This window comes from Felis catus, chromosome A1, assembly GCF_018350175.1.
Source record: "Felis catus isolate Fca126 chromosome A1, F.catus_Fca126_mat1.0, whole genome shotgun sequence".
Classification (NCBI taxonomy): Eukaryota; Metazoa; Chordata; class Mammalia; order Carnivora; family Felidae; genus Felis; species Felis catus.
The window spans coordinates 106658008-106681560 of record NC_058368.1 but is presented as its reverse complement, the minus strand read 5'-3'; the positions used below and the strand labels follow the sequence as shown (position 1 = coordinate 106681560).

Sequence of the window (23553 nt, the reverse complement as noted above, 5' to 3'; positions counted from 1 at the left end):
TGAGCACTTTTACCATAAATTAATGTTGAATTTTGCTAAATTATTTTTCTGCATTTACTGGCATTATTGTATAGTTTTTCTCTTTCATTTGTTTCATACAGTAAATGACACTGATAGATATTTTTAAGGTTAAGCTATCCTTGCATTCTTGGGATAAACTCTTTCTGGTCATGACGTATTATCCTTTCATATATTGCTGGCTTTGATCTGTTCATATTTGGTAAGAATTTTACTGTCTATGTTTCTGTTGGATTCCACAGTAGGTTTTTTTCTTTACATTATCTTTATCTGTTTTTGATATCGGATAATGCTGGCCCCATAAAAGTATCAGTAAGTGCTGTGTCCCTTCAAATTACTTGAAATAATCTGTAGTATTTCATCTTTAGATGGTTGATGACATTAACTAATGAAGGCCTTTGGACCTGGAATTTTCTTTGTGGGAAAAATTTTAACTACAAGTTCAATTAAACTATATTTAGGGGCCTCACAGAGGTTCTTCACTGTTTTGTTTTGTTTTTTAATTTCTTTAGTGTTTATTTTTTTTTGAGAGAGAGAGAGACAGAGACAGAGCGTGAGTGGTTGAGGGGACAGAGAAAGAGGGAGACACAGAATCTGAAGCAGGCTCCAGGCTCTAAGCTGTCAGCCCAGAGCCCAACATGGGGCTTGAACTCATGAACTGACAGACCATGACCTGAGCTAAAGTTGGACACTCAACTGACTGAGCCACCCAGGCACCCTGGTTCTGCATTGTTTTTTAAGTCAGTTAATACGTATCTTCCAAAGATCTGCCCCTTTCATGTAATGTTGTAAACTTTCTAGACATGAAGTGGTTTATAATATTTCCTTATTATAATTATAATTTTATTTCCAAAGAAACTTTTGTGAGTCTCCCTTTTATTCCTAATATTGATAATTTGCATTTTCTTTTACATTGATCGATAGCAATTTTATCGTTCTTTCCAGAAATTTTTTCTCCACTTTTTCTGCTTTATTTAACTTCAATGATTTCTGTTCTTAAATATATTATTTCCTTTCTCCTATGCATTTTGGGTTTAATTTGCTCTTCTTTTCCTATCTTATTTCCTGACATGAGTATTTAATGACAGAACTTTTCCCATAAGTACTACCTAGCTGTATCCCATATATTTTGATATGGTATTCTCATTTTCATTCATTTCAAAATATTTTTTAAGTTCCCTTGTGAGTTTTTCTTTGATCTATGCATTATTTGGTAATATACTGTCTTACTTACAATTTTATACTAATTTTGAGGTATTATTTTGCATCTGATTTCCATTAATTCCACTGCTGCCAGAGAACACATCAATTAAGTTTTCAGTTATTTGAAATTTGCTGAGAAGACTTTAACAGCCTCACTTATGATCTAGCTTGATTACTGTTCTATGTCTATTAAATATAAAATTTTCGCAAGTGCCAGTTAAAAAAAGTGGGTTGTGGCATTTCTTAGTTTTCCCATTTTTAAAAACAAATTTTTCTATTTGTTCTACCAATTACCAAAATGTGAGTAAATATTACAAGAAAAAATAACAGTCTGACAATACCAGGAGTTTGTTGCTATGGATGTGGGAAAATACACAGCTGGCAAGAGGAAGAAGTATTATAATCACCATGAAGAACGATTTGATAATATATAATAAACATGAAGATGTGTATCTTCTAAGCCAACATATTACTGATAGGTACACACTCAAGAGAAATTCTCACACATTTGCACACCAAACTCACGAAAAGATGATCATTATTATAGTGCTTATAACTCCAAAATATAAAAACAAAAGGGGAGGGGGAGGCGAATGAATATTTATCAATTGGAGAATGGATAAACTATACTGCATACAGACAAACATTACAGTTTAAAGGGTGGACAAGACGTGCTCGCTTCAGCAGCATACACACTAAAATTGGATCAACACAGAGAAGACTGGCACAAGGCTAACACGCAAACTCATGAAGCATTCCAGATTTTTAAAAAATTAAATTAAAAAACTCAAAAATACGATATAAATACGTGTTTTTACGTATTACTATGTATATTAAACACGTATAAGTACGATTATAAAAACCTAAGTTCTAGAAAGATGTGTGCAGTATCATTCCATTTTTTGCAAATTTTTATAATAGAAAACAATGCTATTATACATTTTTATGGATGCATACCTACTTAATACAATTATTAAAGTATGGATAGAAAATACGTATACAAATTTGAAAACAGTGGTTACATCTGAGGACCTCGAAAAGAAAATGGTTGTGGAAGAGTACCATGAGGGGTTCAATACTACGTGAAAAATGTCCAAAGTCTTAGGCAACAATGGCAAAATTTTAACATTCATGAAACCTGGGTATTAGCTGTATTTAATCTCTGTGCTTTTCTGTTCCCTTGAATAGTTGTGTAATTGGAGACTTAGGTGTAGCTTTTAATGACAAAAAGATTAATGGGCAATGATTATGTGCATGTAAACCACATAAGGTAAGTTAGGGAAAAAAACATTAAAAATTCATAAAGTATGCTTTCATATAAAGAGAATGTTAATATTCACTATGGATGAGGATATGAGGAAAAGGGTGCTCTTTTTTTTTACTCAATTTTACTTTATTTGAATTTATTTTATTTTTTTATTATATGAAATTTATTGTCAAATTAGTTTCCATATGACACCCAGTGCTCATTCCAAAAGATGCCCTCTTCAATGCCCATCACCTCATCAACCTCCCTCCCCCCATCAACCCACAGTTTGTTCTCAGTTTTTAAGAGTCTCTTATGCTTTGGCTCTCTCCCTCTCTAACCTCTTTTTTTTTTCTTCCCCTCCCCCATGGACTTCTGTTAAGTTTCTCAGGATCCACCTAAGAGTGAAAACATGTGGTATCTGTCTTTCTCTGTATGGCTTATTTCACTTAGCATCACACTCTCCAGTTCCATCCACGTTGCTACGGATGGCCATATTTCATGCTTTCTCATTGCCACATAGTACTCCATTGTGTATATAAACCACAATTTCTTTATCCATTCATCAGTTGATGGACATTTAGGCGAAAAGGGTGTTTTTAGGTACAATAGATGACAGTGTAAACTGGTCTAGCATTTTTGGAAGATGATTTAGCAGAATGTATCAACATTTCAATACTGCAAGCCCTGTGTTGCCTCTCCCCTCAAAGATAACATCTCTAGGAATATCTCTGGTAGATATGCTCATATAGGTACACAGTGATCTATGTAACCTATTGTGGTATTGTGAAATCATTGTTATTTGTGTCAGTGCAAAAATGGCACCAACATAAAAGCCTGGCAAGCTTTCTCAATGGCCACTAACAGGCGCAATTGCAGCAAGGGCCACCCACAAAGTAGTCCATGCAGAGATCATTCCAGAGAACTTTGCTGTGTATATGTCCAGCTTCATGAAGCGGACTTGATACCACTTCTCTACAACGGTGATTTTCTCAGTGGATGTATTTGTGTCCCCCACTCCAGGGAGGGACATTGCAGAATCTGGCAATGTCTAGACATTTTTGCCTCTCCTGACGGGGCATCTAGGGGGTAGAGGCCAAAGATGCTATTAAGCAACCTACAATGCACAAAACAGCCCCCCACAACAAGAATCCTACCCAAAATGTCATTAGTGGTGAGGTTGAAAAATCCTGCTCTGGAAGTAATTTATTTGCATGATTCTCTAATCTCAAATACAACCATATAAAATAGGAAGTATGTTTCCTTGTTTTAAATATGAAGCAGAATGTCAGAGGGATTAAATATCCAAAGTAAAAGATAATAGATGATAGAACTCTTAACTAAGAAGTTATATTAGCAGTTAAAATAATTGGCCTCTCATATTATGGAATGTTATATAGTTGTTTAAAAAAAGATTTACATACATGGCATGAAATGATTTCAATGCTATAAACTTCAAGAAGAGATTTGTAATGTATATAACTAATAAAATATTACTATCCCAATTGAATAAAAATCTCTTACCATTCAATTAATAAGTAAAAATTTAGAGAAGACATAGACTATGTAATCCCATTTATATTATATAAGCCAATCTAAGTGTATGAAAATACCATAAATGTTATTTACCTATGGCCCTATGTACACTCTCAAAGAAAATCCTAAGAATGGAATTTTCCTGGGACGCTGGATGGCTCAGTCGGTTAAGCATCCAGCTTTGGCTCAAGAATGATTTCACCGCTCCTGAGTTCGACACCTGCCTTGGGCTCTGTGCTGACAGCTCAGAGCTTGGAATCTGCTTCAGATTCTGTATCTCCCTCTCTCTCTCTGCCCCTCCCGCCCCAAATATAAATAAACATTAAAAAATTAATAAAGGAAGAATGGAATTTTCCTGAAAGGATAATGTTTTTATAAAAACTCATTTAGAAAATCTCAACACAAAAATAACTGATGAAAAATTTGCCAGGGTACACAGCAAATGGTGATGGTGTGACCTCCAGAAACGTAATAAAAGGTTGGTAATTAGTGGGAGAGGATGATGTAGACAGTACTGGACAATTACAGTGATGTCATGGAGTATCACCAAGAATAGTTTTCCATTCTCCCAAGTTCTGTTGCAATGTAAACAAGTGTTTAGAGCAGCACTTAACCAAAAATTTGCAAATATATGTATAATATGATGGAATTTTTTTGGATCCCTCGTGCTCTTTGGGAATTAAGAACCTAAAGAGCTACCAGACTCTCGTCATCTGGAGAAAAAAAGGGAACAAAATACTCCACATGTAGTATCTTCCATTCCACGTACAGGGAACAGAAAAGCAAAAAAGGTGAGGGGAAAATTCAAATTGACTCCTAAAAAGGGTGTCTGGATGATTGAAGCCTCTTAAATGTTGGATAGAAATCATGAGGTGAGCCGATTTTGCCTCGGTAGAGTTTTTAACTACAAATTCAATTTCTCATTAGAAATAATGCTGTTCAGATTTACTAATCTTTCTTGTGGGAAGAAAAATTTGTATTTTTTTTACGTTTATTTATTTCTTTTGAGAGAGAGAATGAGAAAACAAGCTGGGGAGGAGAGAGAGAATCCCAAGCAGGCTCCGTGCTGTCAGCATGGAGACTGATGTGGGGCTCGAATTCACAAACCCTGAGATCGTGACCCGAGCCAAAATTAAGAGTCGAACACTTAACTGACTGAACCACCCAGACGCCTGGAAAAATTTGTGTTTTAATCTTTTTTCCTTGACAAATGGGGGTTTATCAATTATTTTTATTTTTTTAATGCACCGACTTTGATTTGATTAATTTTCCCTCTTACTGTTCCAGTCTCTTCTTCAATGATATCAGCTCTTATTTTTATTTCACCTTATTTCACCTTTAATTTCTTCAAGAATATACCTAGATCGTTGATTTGAGATTTTTTTTCTACGTACATGATGCAAATATTTCCTCTATGCACCACTTTCACTGCATTCCACAAATCATGATATGTTGTATTCCATTTTCATTCACCTCCCAATGATTTCTAATTTGCGAATTATTCCTTGACCCCTATGTTACCTAAAAGTGTATTGTTTCATTTCCAAATATTTGAGGATTTTTCAAAGACCTTTCCCTTATTGATTTCTATTTGAGTTTTATTGGACTAAGAAAACTTACTTTGCATTATTTCACTGCCCTTAACTTCACAGTGAATTACTTTATGGCCAAGAATAAGGTATTACATTGAAGTATAGCCCTGTGTGCAATGGAAAAATAATGTGTGTTCTGGGGTGGGAGAGTAGAATGTCCCACAACCAAAGACTCCAGAAGAACCTTCTGCACATTATGAGGCCTCCCTAAATGCACTGCTCCCTCTCTGGTACTTCAGCAAATTCTGGTTTCCTCAGCCTCTCTCAAATCCCAACCTTGTCTCTTTAATTCAGTAAGAATACTGGGCTCTATTTTTTCCTCTCTCAGGCTGCTAACTGGGACATACACACAGATTGCTCATTGGTTTCTTTTCTCTCAGGGATTACTGCCACACGCTACCCTTTGTCCAATGCCTGAAAAACCATTATTTCACATAGTTTGCCTGATGTTGTAGTTCCCATTTCATGATGGCTGGAAGTCAAAGTTCCAGGCGTTCCAATAAAACTTTTTTATTCCACCTGGGACACCTTTCAAACCAAATATTCTTTGAAAATGACATGCTATTAAACAGAGAACAATGGAGCAGACGGCACCCAAGTTAGAAGAGCCTGGAGCTCACCTTCTAGCTTCACACTCCCTTCATTTCCCTTCACTCCAAAACCTGAAACATGGCCATTTCTGAAATGACACTTCAAAACTTTAGAGTTCTGCACAGCTCAGTCTTCAAACCACTTACATGAAGAGTACTAGCTTTCAAATCAGGCAGACCTGGATTTGATTCCAAGCTTGCTTCCTTGACGACCTCAGGGATATTACACAACTTCTTGATCAACAAAATGGGTGTAGTAACACCTTCCTGATAGAATTACTGTAAATATGAATCATGTAACTATTAGACACCTCAAGGTAGAGGGCCCCAAACCCAACTGATTCATAAATTATCATTCAATTTGTAGCTATTGTCACGGTCATTGCCAACTGTCACAAGAGAGATACAGCATTCTGTGTATTCCAAAGAACAAAACCAAGATTATTTCCAAGATATGCCAGGATTTTCCAACTGCATTTTCCAACAATGAAACTGGCAAGTGAAATTAATGAATTCTTTGCTTCCAGGAGTATTTATGGTATTGGACTCTGTCAGGCATATTTTAAAGAAAATCCCTCTACTGTGTGCTAATTTCTTGCTTTAGTTTTTTTAAGAATACTACTATAAGAGAGCAACTAGGAGAAAGGAAAGACAGGTTGCATTAAAAATCAGTAATTTGTGGGGCACCAGAGTGCCTCAGGTGGGTTGAGCATCTGACTCTTGATATCAGCTCAGGTCATGATGCCAGAGTCGTGAGATCAAGCCCTACGTTGGTCTCTGCACTGAGCACAGAGCCTGCTCGAGATTTTCTCTCTCTCTCCCTCTGCCCCTCTCCCCTGCTCACACACTCTCTCTCTCTAAAAATAATTTTTAAAAAATAATAAAAATAGGGGCGCCTGGGTGGCTCAGTCAGTTAAGCATCCCACTTCAGCTCAGGTCATGATCCTGCAGTCCGTGAGTTCGAGCCCCGCATCAGGCTCTGTGCTGACAGCTCAGAGCCTGGAGCCTGTTTCAGATTCTGTGTCTCCCTCTTTCTCTCTCCTCCCCCACTCATGCTCTGTTTCCCTCTTCTCAAAAATAAATAAACATTAAAAATTTTTTTTAAAATAATAAGAATAAAAATCAGTCATTTCTACCACATCAAATTCTATTTTTATATCTCCTCCATGTCAATCTCCACCCTATACCTTGGATCAAAGAATTAAAACAATGTGAATGTTACATGCCTCTGATAAATAAAACAGAAGCTACAAAATAATTTCATCACACACACACACACACAAACACAAACACAAAGAGATGTGACTTTGAATTTCACCTCCCAGCCTTACCAGCTGCCTGATGTGCATGATTTACACAATATCCATGAGCTTCAGCATCCTTATCTATAAAATCACGTGAGAGTATGTATCTCAGTGGGTTTCTATGAAATCAGCCATACCTATGGCAGGATGCTTATGAGTATAGCATATAGTAGTGTTCAGTAAGTACAGCTATGATATACTGGGCCTCAGCTCTTTCTTTCTAAAAACTGATGCAAACAGAATTCTATTCACTGATTTTTCTTGATTGATTTGATAAAAAAAAAAAAAAGACGGAGGCAACACTTGTTTACTGCCCTAGTAGGTAGGATTAGTGGAAAAGTCCAGTACGTCTTCCATTTCTCGCGGATATGTTTCTTATATACCACTGCCCTAGCACAAAAAGCTATTCACACATATGCATTTGTTTTAGCAGGTCACTTCTTTTCTAAAAATGTGTACACATACCACAATCAAAAGATTTTGTAGGGGCGCCTGGGTGGCATAGTCAGTTAAGCATCCAACTCTTGATTTTGGTTCAGGCTGTGATCTCAGGGTTCAGTTAGTGAGATTGAGTCCCACACTGGGCTCCTCACTGGAGCGTGCTTGGGATTCTCTCTCCCTTTGCACCTCCCCTGCTTGCACGCATGCATGCTCTCTCTTTCTCTCAAAATAAATAAAAAAAAAACAATTTTGTAAATACAGTTTATAAACTGTAAAGTACTATAAAAACCTATGTTATTATCACAGTAAAAACCATTTACAACACTCTGGTGGTCTTCCATTGTTTTCTCTTCCACTTACATTGTATACTTTTGAAGTCTCCAAGATCAATTTATTATAAAATCCATTTCAGAATTACAGGAGTAGGAGGGTATATAAGCACTGAACACAACTGAATGTGTATCTTCTGGACGAATAGGTAATGGAAAGAAATGAGAGAAGGATTAAGCAGACAGTTGATTATGCAGTTCCAATATAGAGTCTGATGTATTCTCTTACAAGCCTATGGTGAGTTATTAATAGGTTCAAAACACGTAAGACCATGTGACCACGCACCCAAAAATTGGACACTGTACACTTGTGGAGACTCCACAGCCAAGGGCAAGAGCAGCCAAGTTATTAGAACACTTACTAAAATACTACAACTGAGCTAACTATAGGCAAATACTTTGGAGCTCTCTTAAACCATATTAATGTGCAGCACTGGACTGTCCCCGGGGATGCTTTAGCATGTTATTCCAAAAGCATTTCAAATAGAAATAACGGGTTTCCACATTCTTAAGCTTAAAACACACTCTAAATATGCACTGGTGGGTTTGCTTCTCCTCTTTCATCTTTCCAGCCACTGACCCCCTTCATGACTCTCCCTCCCTCCAAGGAAGGTTGTGTCAATTCACACAGATTATGTAAACTCTTGACGCCTGACAAGGAGAAAGAACTGAAAATGCAAAATAAGCAATCATGGGAATTAAATTAGTAGGCAAACATATTTCTTTAATTTACCATTCTACCAGCTTAAATTTGGACCCAGATTTCAAGTGGTATTTGTAAATATGTCTTGTCCATTTTCCACTGGCCACTCCAAAGCATCTATTCCACCAGAATTCTTGGGCCATCATTGTATTCCTTAAAGCTAAGATTTAAGGTTTACATGGATGAAAATTTGGTTTAATCCTGATACATAGTCAAATTAAGCAGAGGAAATTTAAGCACATTAAAAAAACACCGTAAAGATTTCCTATGTACATCTCCCTACATTATTATTCAACAGCAAAGATTTAAATATAACTATTTGGATATCATTACCTTTTATTTCATGAGCCAGTTTTTCTTCTGGAAAACTGCTGCAACTAGACATTCATAAATCTTCACTTCCTAAAATGCCCCCAAGTCCACATTTGCTTTCATATTAAATTTCATCAATTTTAAGATGCTGTCAGTTTTCTGATACACCCCTATGTGACAGCTGCTAAAATGTGAAAAATTATCTATTGGAATTAACTAAATATAGTATTTCTATCTTTTCCTAGGCTTTTTTACATCATTATTAAATTAATGACAAATACATTATCTAAGGGCCTTTATTATCCTAACATTTTCTCACTCATGATTCCTATAGCTGGAAGACATCTGTCTACACTCAGATTATCAGAGAAAGCATACTGATTTGGTTTTTAATAAAAGGCCGTATACTGGAAATCTTGGCTCTGTTTAAATAAACATACAATATTTTGGATATAAGTTTACATTTAGGGAATAACTCTGTTTGTGACTAAAACCTACTTCCTGAAAAGGATGGTTTAGATTTTGTAGGTTTGTTTGGATTTATTTGTTTATTTGAACCCTGACCCTAACAACTTTTGTCTTTTTCACAGCAGTGGAATATAGGAAGCAGTCCTGGAGTATGATACCTAGATTCACACCCTACTCGTCCAAAGACATGAACTGTAAAATCTTCTATTTTGTATACCCTACTTGTATAACTCCAAATGACTGGCTTTCCTTGCTCCCATCAATCCTTATTAATTTTAAATATTGTGCACTATAATATGGGCTATCAGTAGCTAATTCTGTTCTTTATCAGTCAACGTGGTGTTCAAAAACCTCCCCTAATGATTGTTCTCATAATAATAATTTCCAGATAGCAAAAAAACTTTTGTGTTGTTTAAGATGGAAATGCTCCCCAAATCGATCTTTAAATACAATTCCTATCAAAGATCCAGCAGACTCTACATTGACAAATTACAATCTCATGCTAAAATTTGTATAGAAATGCAAAGGATGGAGAATAGGCAAAACATTTTTTAAAAAGAAATCAAACTTAAAGTTTCCAAATTCAAAACATATTATAAAGTTACATAAATCAAGACTGTATGGTATTGACATAAGAATAAACATTGATAGAGAGAAAGAGAGAGAGAGATAAGGATAAACATATATATAACAAACAGTATTAACAATTCAAATGTAAACTTGCATTTATGGTTGACTTTTGACAAAATTTCCTATGGCATTTCATGAGAAAAGAATAATCTTTCCAGTAAATGGTGTGGAGAGAAAATTGGATATATACACGGAAAGAGATTCATTTGAACCCCTGACCTCACACCATACAGAAAAACTAACTCAAAGTAAGTCACAGACCTAAATATGAAAACCAAAAGTATGGAAGAACACCTAAGCAAGCTATGGGAGAAAGACTAGGCAACTTTGAGTTAGACACAGAGTTATTAGACACCAAAGCCAAAGTACATTTGATGAAGAAAAACATGATACTGGATTTTTTTTTCAAAATGTATAAAGATTAGCTTTAGAAGACACCATTAAAAAACTGATCAGAAACACACAGACTGGAAGAAAACATTAGCAAATCATATGTCTGACAAAAGATTTATACCCAAGTATATAAAGAACTCTTAAAACCAAATACTAGAAAGATTTTTTAAAAATCTAATTTAAAATACTCAAAAGATCAGAGTAAACATTTCACCAAAGATGATGTATGAATGGCTACAGGACAGCACATGAAAAGATACTCAACATTGGCACCAGATAAATGCAAATCAAAACCACAAAAAGATCCCACTGTGGAGCCACATGATTAGTTATAATCATAAACAGACAATAATAAGTGTTGTTAAGGATGTGGAGAAACTGGAATCCTAATACGTTGCTGATGGGAATGCAAAGTGATGCAATACTTTCTAAAAGAATTTGCCCAGTTCCAAAAATATTAAATGTAAATTTACCATATGACCTAGCAATTCCACTCCTAGATGTCTTCTTTGGGAATGAATATATATATATGCACACACACACACACACACACACACACATATATATATATATATATGTATATATATATATATATATATCTACACAATGACTGTTCATATTAACTATTATTCATAATAGTGAAAGAGTGGAAACAATCCAAATGTCCACAACTTATGAACAGATAAACAAAATGCGGTGTTATATCAACAATGGCTTATTATTCAGCAAGAAAAAAAAAATGAACTACTGATTCATGAGACCACACAGATAAGCTTCACAAACATTACACAAAGTTTAATAAGTTAGACACAAGACTGAATTTTATATGTTTTCATGTATATGAAATGTAAAGGCAATGTATTGAAACAGAAATTAGATTAGTGGTTGCCTGAGACTGGGGGTAGGAACAGAGTGACCACAAATGTGTAGGAGTGAAAGAGGTGATGGAAATGTTCTAAAATGGAGAGCAGTGATGGCTGCACAATTCTGTGAATGTACTTGAAGTCACTACATTGTACATTTGAATGAATTTGAGGGTCTATAAGTCATGCCAGAAAAAAAATAGGAGAAAAAAAACATTCACAATGTCCTTTACGTTACATTACAAATAAGGATTTACCCTAGAAAAATCAGCTTGGCACATTCATGAGTCTATCTCACTAATGACAAACAATTAGATTCTACTTAGAAAAATTCTTACATAGGAACTTCCAACCTAGACACTGATTGTAGGTGTCTGGGTAGCTCAGTCGGTTAAGTGCCCTGCTCTTAATTTTGGCTCAGGTTACAATCTCACAGATTTGTGGAATGGATCCCCTCATCACAATTTGCACTGACAGCATGGAGCCTGCTTGGGATTCTCTCTCTCCCTCTCTGTCTCTCCTCGACTTGTGCATGCATGCATGTGCTCTCTCTCAAAGTAAATAAATTTTAAAGAAAGATACCAATTCAATACTTTTTAAAACATTACTAATTAGAACCACATATTTTGAACTGACAAAATTCTAATTGGATGGAGATCTACAGAGACACAGGAAGTATCTACATTAGTAGATAAAACAGGACACTAAATTCAATTTATTAACAGATATCTCCACAGTGAATCACTCAGACATTATACTTTGTTAGTTATATTTATGCATAACTGTTAGTTCCATAATAAATGGCTCAAACTTTCTATTTTCTTATTATAAAATATTGAAACGCTATTTATTGTATCTGCAAGCATACAACCAGAGTCAGCAAACAACACAAAGACCCTATGCTAATTATATAGGTAAGTTCCTCGCTCAATAACTGACCTGCCTGTCTATGAACTGGGCACACTAAAATATTTGCTGATAATATAATACTTTTATCATGAAAATGTAGCTATCACATGTTACTTATATACATTCGAAGCCAAGTAATAAGGAAAATACACCATTTGCACCTATCAGATTAGTGGACACAATTATCTGCCTGGCCATTCCTCTTAGCAGGTTAATGTGTTTTGACTGCAAATTCTAATGAGTTTTACAGTACTCTTGACATCTCAATTCATAGAATGTGAACAAGTAGATAAGACTTGTCATTTTATTTCTGCCATTTGAGATAGCTTACCCTTTGATCCTTACACATCTCCAAGGTCCTCTTAACCTGACCACACTACATTGCGATTCTAGGGTAGGTAACCTCACAAAAAGTTTATAATTTTCTCAATGATTTTCTAATACTCCTCTACAATGCCCCTCAGCCTTCACGTATCCACATCTAAACTTGCTACCAAGGGAGGCCCCTTTCAGTATGAAGGAATGTTTCTTCCTTCGTTGCTGATAAACTTTATTTCATTACAATAAGTATTGTAAAACATGTGGGGTAAGTGTCCTGCTAGATTACCCAGAAAACTGTTGATGACAGTTTGTAGTAATTTAGCCTTTGTTGACTTCCAAATTCTGGAATGGGAAACAGGTTTCAGGTTCTGTATACTTTTTCACCTAAAGAGTAAGAAAACATTCATCCTGGCATAAAGGTCCCATTATACCCCCTCCCAACTAGTTCACATTTATAGCTTGTTTAATAACGATTTGAAATCCATAAAATCCTTTCCAGCTCAATGGCATCTGAGTGGGTTCCTAGGAGGATATTAAAGGGAAGGACAGAAGGTATCCAAGTTCACTATAAGAGCTACCAAAGAGTATTAAAATTCATTCAAGACACCTAGGGTGTAAAGTTTGGTGGATGTAAATCTAGTCATTAAAGATCCTGAGTGCTGGAGTTTTCAAAGCACTTAAAATTCAAATGGCTGCCCTCAAATACTAGCTTGCACAAGAATTACCTTGGATTCTTTTAAAATGCATTTCTTAAGTTTGAGGCCCAGTATGGGATTCTGATATAAATGGAGAATTCCCAACTCCCTCAGTCTCACTCCCACTACCATGATTTTGATAAAGCTGTCTGCACACCAGGCTTTAAGAAAGAGAGCACCGAGAAGGGTGAGCAAAGAGTCAGTGACGTAGGCTCACTGCAGTTAGTGGTTATGTATTTTATTCTGTTATATTTTAGTTTAGTTTAGTTTAGTTATTTATTAGTAGTCATGTATTTTAAACGAAGCCAGGCAGAAGTAAGGGGAAAGAAGAAAGAAAGAAAGAAAGAAAGAAAGAAAGAAAGAAAGAAAGAAAGAAAGAAAGAAAGAAATCAATCAATCCTGGGGCAAAACATCTTTATGTGCTTGTGAAGAAAAAACAAATGCTGAGGTTTTTTGTTTTTTTTGTTTTGTTTTGTTTTTGTTTTTTTTACTGGAAAGCAACAGGAAAGTAGAAGATGTTAAATAACGCCAAAACTGGCCTGGGCTCATCAGCTCCATTCCCTCCCTGCTCCTCTGAATGAAAGCCTAAACAGTTAATAATTTATTACAGATATGTGCACATTAATTATGAAATGAAATGGAGTTTCTCTTGTTGGAAAAGTCAAGTACAAAACTCTCTAACCCCCGAGGGCCATCTCAACACCGTCATGCAATAATTCTGCACAAATATCTGGGTAGCATTAAAATGGCTTAGTTCCCATTTTCTCACTTCTCTCAGTCTAGGGCTTGGCAAGAGAATAAAGATGAGATGGAGACAAGATGATGTGCTCGCCATGGCTGCACCCTAAATGCACTCTGAAGCAAGTTATGGTCCTCGCTTAGCTAAGGGAATCTCAAAATTTCCTTTCAGGAAACCCCCCAAATCATAATCCAAAAGGGACTACTGGTTTGTCCCACTGCCTCAAAATAGGTCAAGATCACTTTCCTAACTTAAAGGTACTTCCTGTCAATCAGGAACTTGGAACTCCTCTCATTATTCTTTACTTGGTAAACAGAAACCCATAAAACCATCCAGGGTAAAAATGTAATTGCAAGTAAGCAGAAACACTCAATTGAATTGTGCATGAGCTCAATAAAAATGTGCTGATTTAGGGTTGCATAAAAATAGCTAAAGGCCCCCGTAAAGAACTTCCTGAATTTAAAAAAGTGTATCATAGGTCAGCTAATAAATTTCAAATAAATACATAATATTAATATTTAAGAAGCAAATATTATTAAGCAAAATTTCTTCTCATAAAATTGGTCCATGCCTGACTTCTCTCCAGATATTAAGACATACATTAATACGGGATTAAAGAATTTATTGACCTTTAATGTACAATGTCAATGCATCAGTGTGATGATTCTTATTAGAATTTTTTTATCGGAATTCACTCTATCGTTTCCTTAAATAAGAATGGAGCATCTGCACACTCTACACACGGAAACTTCTCTCATGCATCACAACTGGCAGAACCATCATCATCCACGCCGTTCTGAATTGTGAACCAGAGACCATGCAGAATGCCTTAAAGAGATGTGTTCTTCAAGTTAATAAAGACACTGAACACTTCCTAAATCAGAGAATTGTGATGGACCCAGGGAAGTCAAGAAGTTGAGGCAGAGAAACAGCTCCTTTAAGACTGTGAATACATTGAAGAAAGGAATTATTTCTTTTCTCTTTATGGTCTCTGGGCATTCAGCACAATATATAGATGTAACTAGCCCACTAACAATGAATACTTATAATGTTCTGCTCTTAAAAACAACACTGCAATGAGTAGGCTTATATGTAAATCTTCTGCACACATATGAATATTCCTGAAAAGAAGGGTAAGCACATTTAAAATGTAAGTACATACAATACAAAGGCTCTCACAATTCGCTCTCCTACAATGTATAAGATAAGGTGTTCCCCAAGCATCGGCCCTGGATATTATTAGTTTGCATAATTTGTGCCAATCTAATGAACCAGAAATGATGTTTGAGGAAATTCGCTTTTACTAGCTTACCAATAAATTTGAAAATAATTGTGAATGTTTACTTGATATTTATGTTTCCTCTTTTGCATATACACTAAAAAGTGACTATTTATGGATGGTAAGTTAACAGATAATATATTTTGTATATTTTCTAAACTTTCTATACTCAGCATGTATTATTTTGTTATTAACATTTATCTTTTCAAAACACTAATACAAAAAGAACTCTGGAATTAGAAATGAAAAAGACTAAAACTCTAATAGAAAAATGAATAGAAGGGATGCCTGAGTAGCTCAGCCAGTTAAGTGTCCAACTCTCGGTTTTGTCTCAGATCATGATCTCCTGGTTTGTGAGTTCAAGCCCCACGTCCAGCTCTGCGCTCACAGTGCGGAGCCTGCTTGGGATTCTCTGCCCCTTTCCCACTCATGTTCTCTCTCTCTCTCAAAATAAATCAATTAAACTTTTAAAAAGTTAGTACAAGATATGAACAGTACATTTATAGGAAAAGAAGAATAAAAATATGAAAACATGCGCAGCCTCACCAAAAACACACAAAACTATCAATTAAATCTATATTCAGATAATATTCCTATTAGATTTCACCAATATTAATATCTTTAGTAACACCCATACCAGCAAAAGCACAGGGGAAATATATACTCTTGTATTCTGCTGGCCTGAGAATATAAAGTACAATCAGGCAACATCACCCCAAATTAACAATATCCATGCCCTTTGACAAAGAGTTACATTACATAGGTAAAATGGCATTTCTACAGAGTCTTATTTATTTACCACTGTTCATAATAGGAAAACATCAGAATCAATCAAATGTTCATCAACACCAAACTGACTAAATACATTATGCAATGTACTTGCAATCACACGAAATGAAACTACCCAAAAAAGAAAGAGGAATCTCTCTGTGCACACATGTGTATGTGTATCAATAATGTAGACTTGAAAGCTATAAATTGATATATACATATTTATTTGCTTATGCATCAACTGCTTCTAGATCCTACAGTGGAAACTAATAACCCTACCTACATCTAGGAAGGAATATAGTAAAAAATGGAGAAAAGGTGTTGGAAGAAAACTTCATTGCATATCTTTTTGGGGGTTCTGTTCGGTAAAGTTTGAATTGTTATTATTTTGAAAATGATTACATTTTGCCTTTAGGTTTGAATGGTAGTTTGGCTCTTAACTATTGAGAACAAACATGGTTACCAGAGGGAAGGGGGGGGGGGATGGGTAAAATAGGTGATGGGAATTAAGGAGGCAATTGGGATGAGCACTGGGTGTTGTATGTAAGTGATGAATCACTAAATTCTACACCTGAAAGTAATGATACACTGGATGTTAACTACCTGGAATTTAAATAAGAACTTGAAAAAAAGTTGAATGGTAGTTTGGCTGAGTACAGGATTCAAAATCACATTTCATCAGAACTCTGAAACACTCAACTCATGATCCTCTGGCGTCCATGTGACATTCATTCCATTATAGATCATCATTCCTTTATTAAGCTTGTAGAATTTTCTCTTTGACTTTCTAATATTCTCCCACAATGTGTCTAGGTATGGGTCTGTACTTATGCTTCTCTGAGCTTGGTGATGCATCCTTCTATCTGAAGGTGCATGTCTTCCTATATCACTGGAAATGAGATTATGATACAAAAGAAAAAAAAAAACAAACAAACTCTGCTAACCTCTACCTAACCATTATTGGTTACATCAGCAAATCAACTCGAATCATTGAATTAAATAACACTCTACACGCCATCTAGAAAATATGATCACTGAGGCATGCCACATGCAGAATGTGCAAAGCTAGTAGATTCCTCCCTTGTCTTGCTGCATGCAATTATTTCCACCAATCAGCCTGGATGTTTACCAAGAATCAGCTGCATCTGTTTGAACTCACATAGGTACAACATTTTGTAATCATGTAATCTAATCGAACACTAAATATTTAGCAGTGAAATAGGAGTGTAAAGGCGTCTTTGCTTCCATGAAAATTTTGGAAAAACTTGAGAAAGGTAAGTCGCTAAAAGAAAACTGCTCTAATTTTATTTGGGATGAAACAATTGTAAAAGATCTGAAATCTGAAACATTTAGAAGTCAGTTGGATTTGTCTTCAGTTTTTCTTCCAAATATGGAAACCTATATTGGGAATTGGTTTGTATGCATGCTGAGTAAGGCTCACCTGGAATACCAGTTACCTGACCTACATTCAAAGTATCCGGCCTCACATCCAAAGCTTGGCTGATAAATATAAATATAAATATAAATATATATATATATATATATATATATATATATATATATATATATATATATAGTGTGTGTATATATTATATATACACACACACACACACACATATGTGTGTGTGTGTGTGTGTGTGTGATTTAAATTAGAATAAAATGTTTAGGGTACTTTGCATTCATTTAAAAAATTCTATCCTTTAAATGGGTAGAAGTAGAGAATCAGATATGTTTGCAAAGTTTATCCAATGATAAACATGGACTTACTTATAAAAATGAAAAATTGGAAACAACAGAACATTGGTGAAAAAATTATAGTACATTCACACACAAAAAAATCCCACCCTTTCACTTATTTTTAAAAGTTAACTGCTATTAAATTTGAAGCATCTAGATCTATGATTCATGGCTCACAACTTTTCTTTCATATTGTGGACCCATTTGATTGAACATTTATATTATGTTCTGGGATAATTTCTGGGCTTGATTTTCTAGGTTAGAAATTTACTTGTCAATTCACGGATGGAGTTTTTAATTCTAATAACCACTTATTTTTAGATCCATTGTATCTAGTCATTTATTCTGGATAGCAGGTGTTGCTGTATGTTTTAAATTTACTCTTTCCATGAATATATATCCATTCTTATACTTCCATTAAAGTATCTTATCTATTCTTTTTTTTTAAGTTTTTTTTTAATGTTTATTTTTGAGAGAGAGAGAGAGAGAGACAGACAGACAGACAGACAGACAGTGTGTGAGCGGGGGAGGGGCAGAGACAGAGGGAGACACAGAATTCCAAGCAGAGTACAGATTCCGCTGTCGGCATAGAGACTGACGTGGGGCTCGAACTCACAACCCACAATATTATGACCTGAGCCGACGTCGGACACTTAATCAACTGGGCCACCCAGGCACCCCACTTATTAATTTTGTTGCCTTATGTATTAACTTGCCAGAGTTTGAGGACTCTCCTTTATATGGTTCATTTTCTTAGATTCATGGGTGTCAGCTCGTATGTTTTTGGTTTCCCTGCTGTCCTATCTGTTGTGACTCCTCCAGTTATTTGGCAAAAGAGGTGAGACGTTCTGCTGGATGCAGGGTGCCAACAGATCATCTATGGAGGAGGAGACCCTGTGTCCTCTGGTGTCACCAACATGCCCAGGAAGGCTCTGCCTTTACCCTCTCTGACCTTGTGTAGGCACACACGTTTGGCTTCCATGGATTGTCATAACCGGACATGAAAAAAATCCAGTGCCACTTCTGCTCCCTGTGTTCCCGCAGTTCTGTTAGAACCCCCACCATTCACAGATGTTTCCTAATGTCTCTGTGCGTTCCATTAATCCAGTCCACACTGTTGTCAGTCTTCCAAGAGATAGTCAGCACATCTAATGGCATTTTTTTATAATAATGCTTTAGATTTATTTAGAAGATCATTTCTGTCATTCCTAAGATTTGGCTTGAACAAAGAAGATAGATGTGTGAGGTCAATCTGCAATCTTCACTTTTTTCATTTGGATGTCGATTCCATTTCGTCTTCCCAGTTTCCCTCCTGCATGAGCATTCCCCGGACCCTCCCCTTACACTCTCTCCTCCTGCCTTAGTACTGGTACCCAATAAGGTGTCTTGGCCGAAATGGATACCCTAAAATATTTCTGTTCATAACTTGCTGTGGTATCAGATAGTGTGGGATTAAAAAAAAAAGGCATAAACTGCCAAAAAAAATTGAATTTATACAGGGCAGCAGATTCTGTATAAAGACCTAATCAAAACAATTACTGTATAAAACTTAAAAATTAAGTGCATACAGTTTTAGTAGTCACTCTTTATAATCCTGGAAGAATAATCCCAATATTAGTGATAATCATTTCCATAGTCCATTTAAAGGGAACCATAGGCAATTGTGTACCGATCTAGTTTAGTTTAGCACACCTCCTTAGGTGTGCTTTAAAAACAAACAAACAAACCACAATGTGCTAATTTTGAGCCAACATCATTGTTGCACTCTTTCATAAAAATTAATTTGGGGATGCCTGGGTGGCTCAGTCCGTTGAGTGTCTGACTTTGGCTCAGGTCATGATCTTGCAGTTCGTGAGTTTGAGCCCTGCGTCAGGCTCTGTGCTGACAGCTCAAAGCCTGGAGCCTGCTCTGGATTCTGTGTCTCCTCCTATCTCTCTGCCCCTCCCCTGTTCATGCTCTCTCTCTCTCTCTCAAAAATAAATAAACATTAAAAAAATTTTTTTAAATTAATTTGTTGCTTTTTTGTATTTTAATTTTTAGAGATTGTAATTTAAAACAAAATAAAGTATTACACGTGCTGCATTTTATTCAGTGGTTTTTACTGGGTGCTTAACTCAAAACCAGGTATCTTGCAAATGCTGTGGACATGGAAAGAAAGGAATAACACAGCACCACCAAAGTACTTGGGGCATACCTACATTTGTACCTATCTCAAACTATTGTATTCCCCTGTTGCCATTTGTCACTGACAAGCCAGGCTGGGAGCTCCTTGAAACATATCAAGGCTGCTTCATCTTCTTTTTGTATTCTCTGTATCTGCACAATACTTTGCTCAGAAGACTCGCTCAATAAATGTTTAATTGCTTAGTATTATGATATTTATGGACCTAATTGGTCTAATATGGCTGAAATAAGATTATTGTTCAATATTAGAGACTAATAAGGGGAAAGAGAAATAGTAAGAACACTTCAAACAGAAATAGTAAGAATACTTCATATATCAGTTGCTGGACAAATAGAATTTGCGCATTTTGTAAATAGGAAAAACGAGATCCAGAAAGATTAAATACTTTGAAGAGGCATCACCTAGCCATGTACCCAAAATATCTATTCTAGCACTTTTCCTTTCACAGCACAAGTTAGACTGATATCTGGAGAATGAATTGGCCAACCTTATAAATGTTTACCACTTTGCAATCCTGGATAGCTGATGATCTATTTCCTTTGATAGAGAGTTTGGGATCTTTTCAAATATGTAGTAATCCAAAAGGCATTGAGTTCAGGCACCAGAAGGCAAAACTAGCTGCTGAGAGGAGGTGGGGGAAGGTAGACTTAGTTATCTGCTCTTTTCTAAGCAACTAATAATCAGAAAGCTTTTACTTACTGAGAAGGAAAGAAAAAAACTGTTGCAAAAGAAAAGCCGTTGCATTTATAAATAATTCACCCCTACAGAAAGTCACCATGACTCCCCACATTAGAATTACAGGATCACAGAATTCTGGAAATACAAAAGAGCAAGTACATAGCCGTTTGATAATCAATAGTTAGAAAAAGCCTGTATTCCAGCAGACAAGGCTTTTGAGGTCTGATCTCACCAGACATTTTAGGATCATTTCCCCTTATTGCACCTTCTGGCCTTAATCATAGGAGATTCTTATTTTCATTCCTTTGGTAAGTGTGTACTTTTAAATCTTCAACATCACTCCTCTACCCAAAACACTCTTCAGCCCCATACTACTTGGGTAATGCCTCCTGATGCTTCAAAACTCTGTTAAATTCTGTCTGCTTTGGGAAGCCTTCCCTGACTCCCCAAACTGGATTTTACCTCAGGCATAAGATTTCATTCATCATGTCACTGTCCCAAGGATACCTGTGTCATAACCACTTGTGTATAATGTCTTTCTCCTAATCTGTAAGTCCCCAATGTAGGATGTAGAAAACATTTAACATCTAATAGAATTGTAATTCTATCCTCCAGTTTTTAATTAAACCATTCAATCCTCTAATTTTACTAATGAACACTGAAGCCCAGAGAGGTAAGACTTGTCAATTGTCAGAGTACAAGCCAATGTCAGAGCTCAGATAACAAATTATGCTCTCTTTCCTAATTCACCCTCATAAGGGAAAAAGGGCTGGCATGGTAGAGTCTGGAGTAACAAACGCACTCTTCTTGGCTATCTGCCTAACTTTTTACTCAAAAGTCTGACTGCTATACTGTATTGCTGGCAACGTCAGATTTCCTCAATAACAAAGACTTCCCAGTTCAGAACATATACATATGTGGCTAATAGGAAAAGTGAGCAAAAGTCCAACATGATAAACAGGGAGGTATGTCAAACTCCTGTTCAGTCTATGAAAAACCTACTCATAATTTTAACTTTGCTCCCTTAAGTATGGAGAGAAGGCATAGCTCATTTGGAAAATCTGACCAAAAGCCCACATTTCAACACAGTGAAATGCTTTATCCCCTATTGCTTCTACCACACCAGGAACTTTCTATATGTAATTATTTAATCTCTAGCCAAAAACTAGTGGACAATGAAATCCCCACAAAATGTTTCCCCCAGTGAAGTGTTCAAACATCAGTTCCACAAAAAACATTTTTAAAAGCTTTTCATGTAATTTTTCCATGCCAACTTTTTTCACTCATGGCTACAAATGTCCATATTTGAATATTCATCATTATGAGCATCTGGTAAAATATAGCCCTGTCCAGCAATTTACATCATTTGACTATGAGACCTTAGGAGGGCATAGGTAAAAATTTCCAGTTTCATTTTGTCTGGATGTTTAACCATCTTTTTCCACTTCATGGCTTTGGGTGGTTTTGATTGCACTGATATTTTCTGCTCTCCATTACCATTGGGTTTTTCTACCAATGAGCAGGTTGCTTTCAGGCAAGTCCTTGTGGACTTCATCAATGGCTCACTAGAAATGGCAGAATGAAGCCACAAATCACATTAGTGTTTTCAATATCTTGTGGGTTTTGCCTTAAACCAGTAAATAAAGGCCACAATGGTGATGCCCCCATAATAAGGTGGATGTACTTAATGCCTGTGAACTGTACATCTACCAGTGGTTAAGATGGTAAATTTCATGTTATGTATACTTCACCACAGAGTAAAGGCCAACTGACAGGAGGTAACAATTTTCCCAAAACGTGGGTCAAGACAGAGGAGGGAAAATCCAATGATGATCTCTACTGTTCAGATACAGCAAATGAGTTTTACTTTGCAGTTCCAACAGGCCTCTAGGCAAGGCTCCCAACCCTACTACTTTCTTCTGTGGAGTGGACAACAGGAAAGCCAACTACTGCCAAATGAAATGCAAACCTCACAAACGGAGAGTTAACCCATAGAATCATGCATGACCCTTTGCATACTGACTGGGTTCTAAGGTCATGGATGACTCCGCAGCTCCGAATCTTTCAGTTACTTCTCAACTCCTGTCCCTCACAGAACACTGAACAGGTGTCCAGTGTGGCTGTGCGTGTGTTTAAATTGTAGACAGCTGTCAGAATGTAACTCCCTAGAGGATTACAGTGCTCTGACAATTTTGAAGGACATGAAAAAAAAATGAGATAATAAATGCGGAACTGGTGGTGGGGTGGGAGGGGGCAAACATGGAGAAGATTCCGCAGTGAGCAGATTGGTTGTCTTCCAAACTCCTAAAAGAAGCCACGTGGTGGGCTTATTTTGGAAAACACAAAGCAGCAAAAACAGCAGGAAGAGTTACCCCGAGGCAGTTTGATGCCGTCTCCGGAAGAAACGTGTAACCATATAGGAGAAGGCTGTTAATGCATCCCCTTAGCCTTCCGATTCACTGAATGCCTTGGAGATGTTCAGCGGGAGGTAAATGGAAGGCACTACTGCGTGGTGCAGACTAAGGTGAATGAAGTTCAGGGTGCATGCAAACCAGCCCGGTCTCTAAGGGGAGAGGGAGGAGTGGCGGGAAAGTGGAAAGCTGGGGAAGGA

General features: G+C 36.4%; 1 protein-coding gene, 1 long non-coding RNA gene and 1 pseudogene across 8 annotated transcripts in view; 2 read left to right on the top strand and 1 right to left on the bottom strand.

The window, feature by feature from the left end:
• The window catches only part of ADAMTS19 (ADAM metallopeptidase with thrombospondin type 1 motif 19), a 241930-nt gene that overhangs the window by 216867 nt on the left and 1510 nt on the right, over nt 1–23553 (bottom strand). The window lies entirely within an intron of this gene.
• Nucleotides 1893–1988, top strand: LOC111556968 (annotated as a pseudogene).
• Nucleotides 23201–23553, top strand: part of LOC123385709 — a 61760-nt gene continuing 61407 nt past the window's right edge. For all 3 annotated transcript variants that reach the window (XR_006598676.1, XR_006598674.1, XR_006598672.1), the window contains exon 1: nt 23201–23466. This is a non-coding gene — a long non-coding RNA (uncharacterized LOC123385709). The remainder of the gene's footprint in view (nt 23467–23553) is intronic.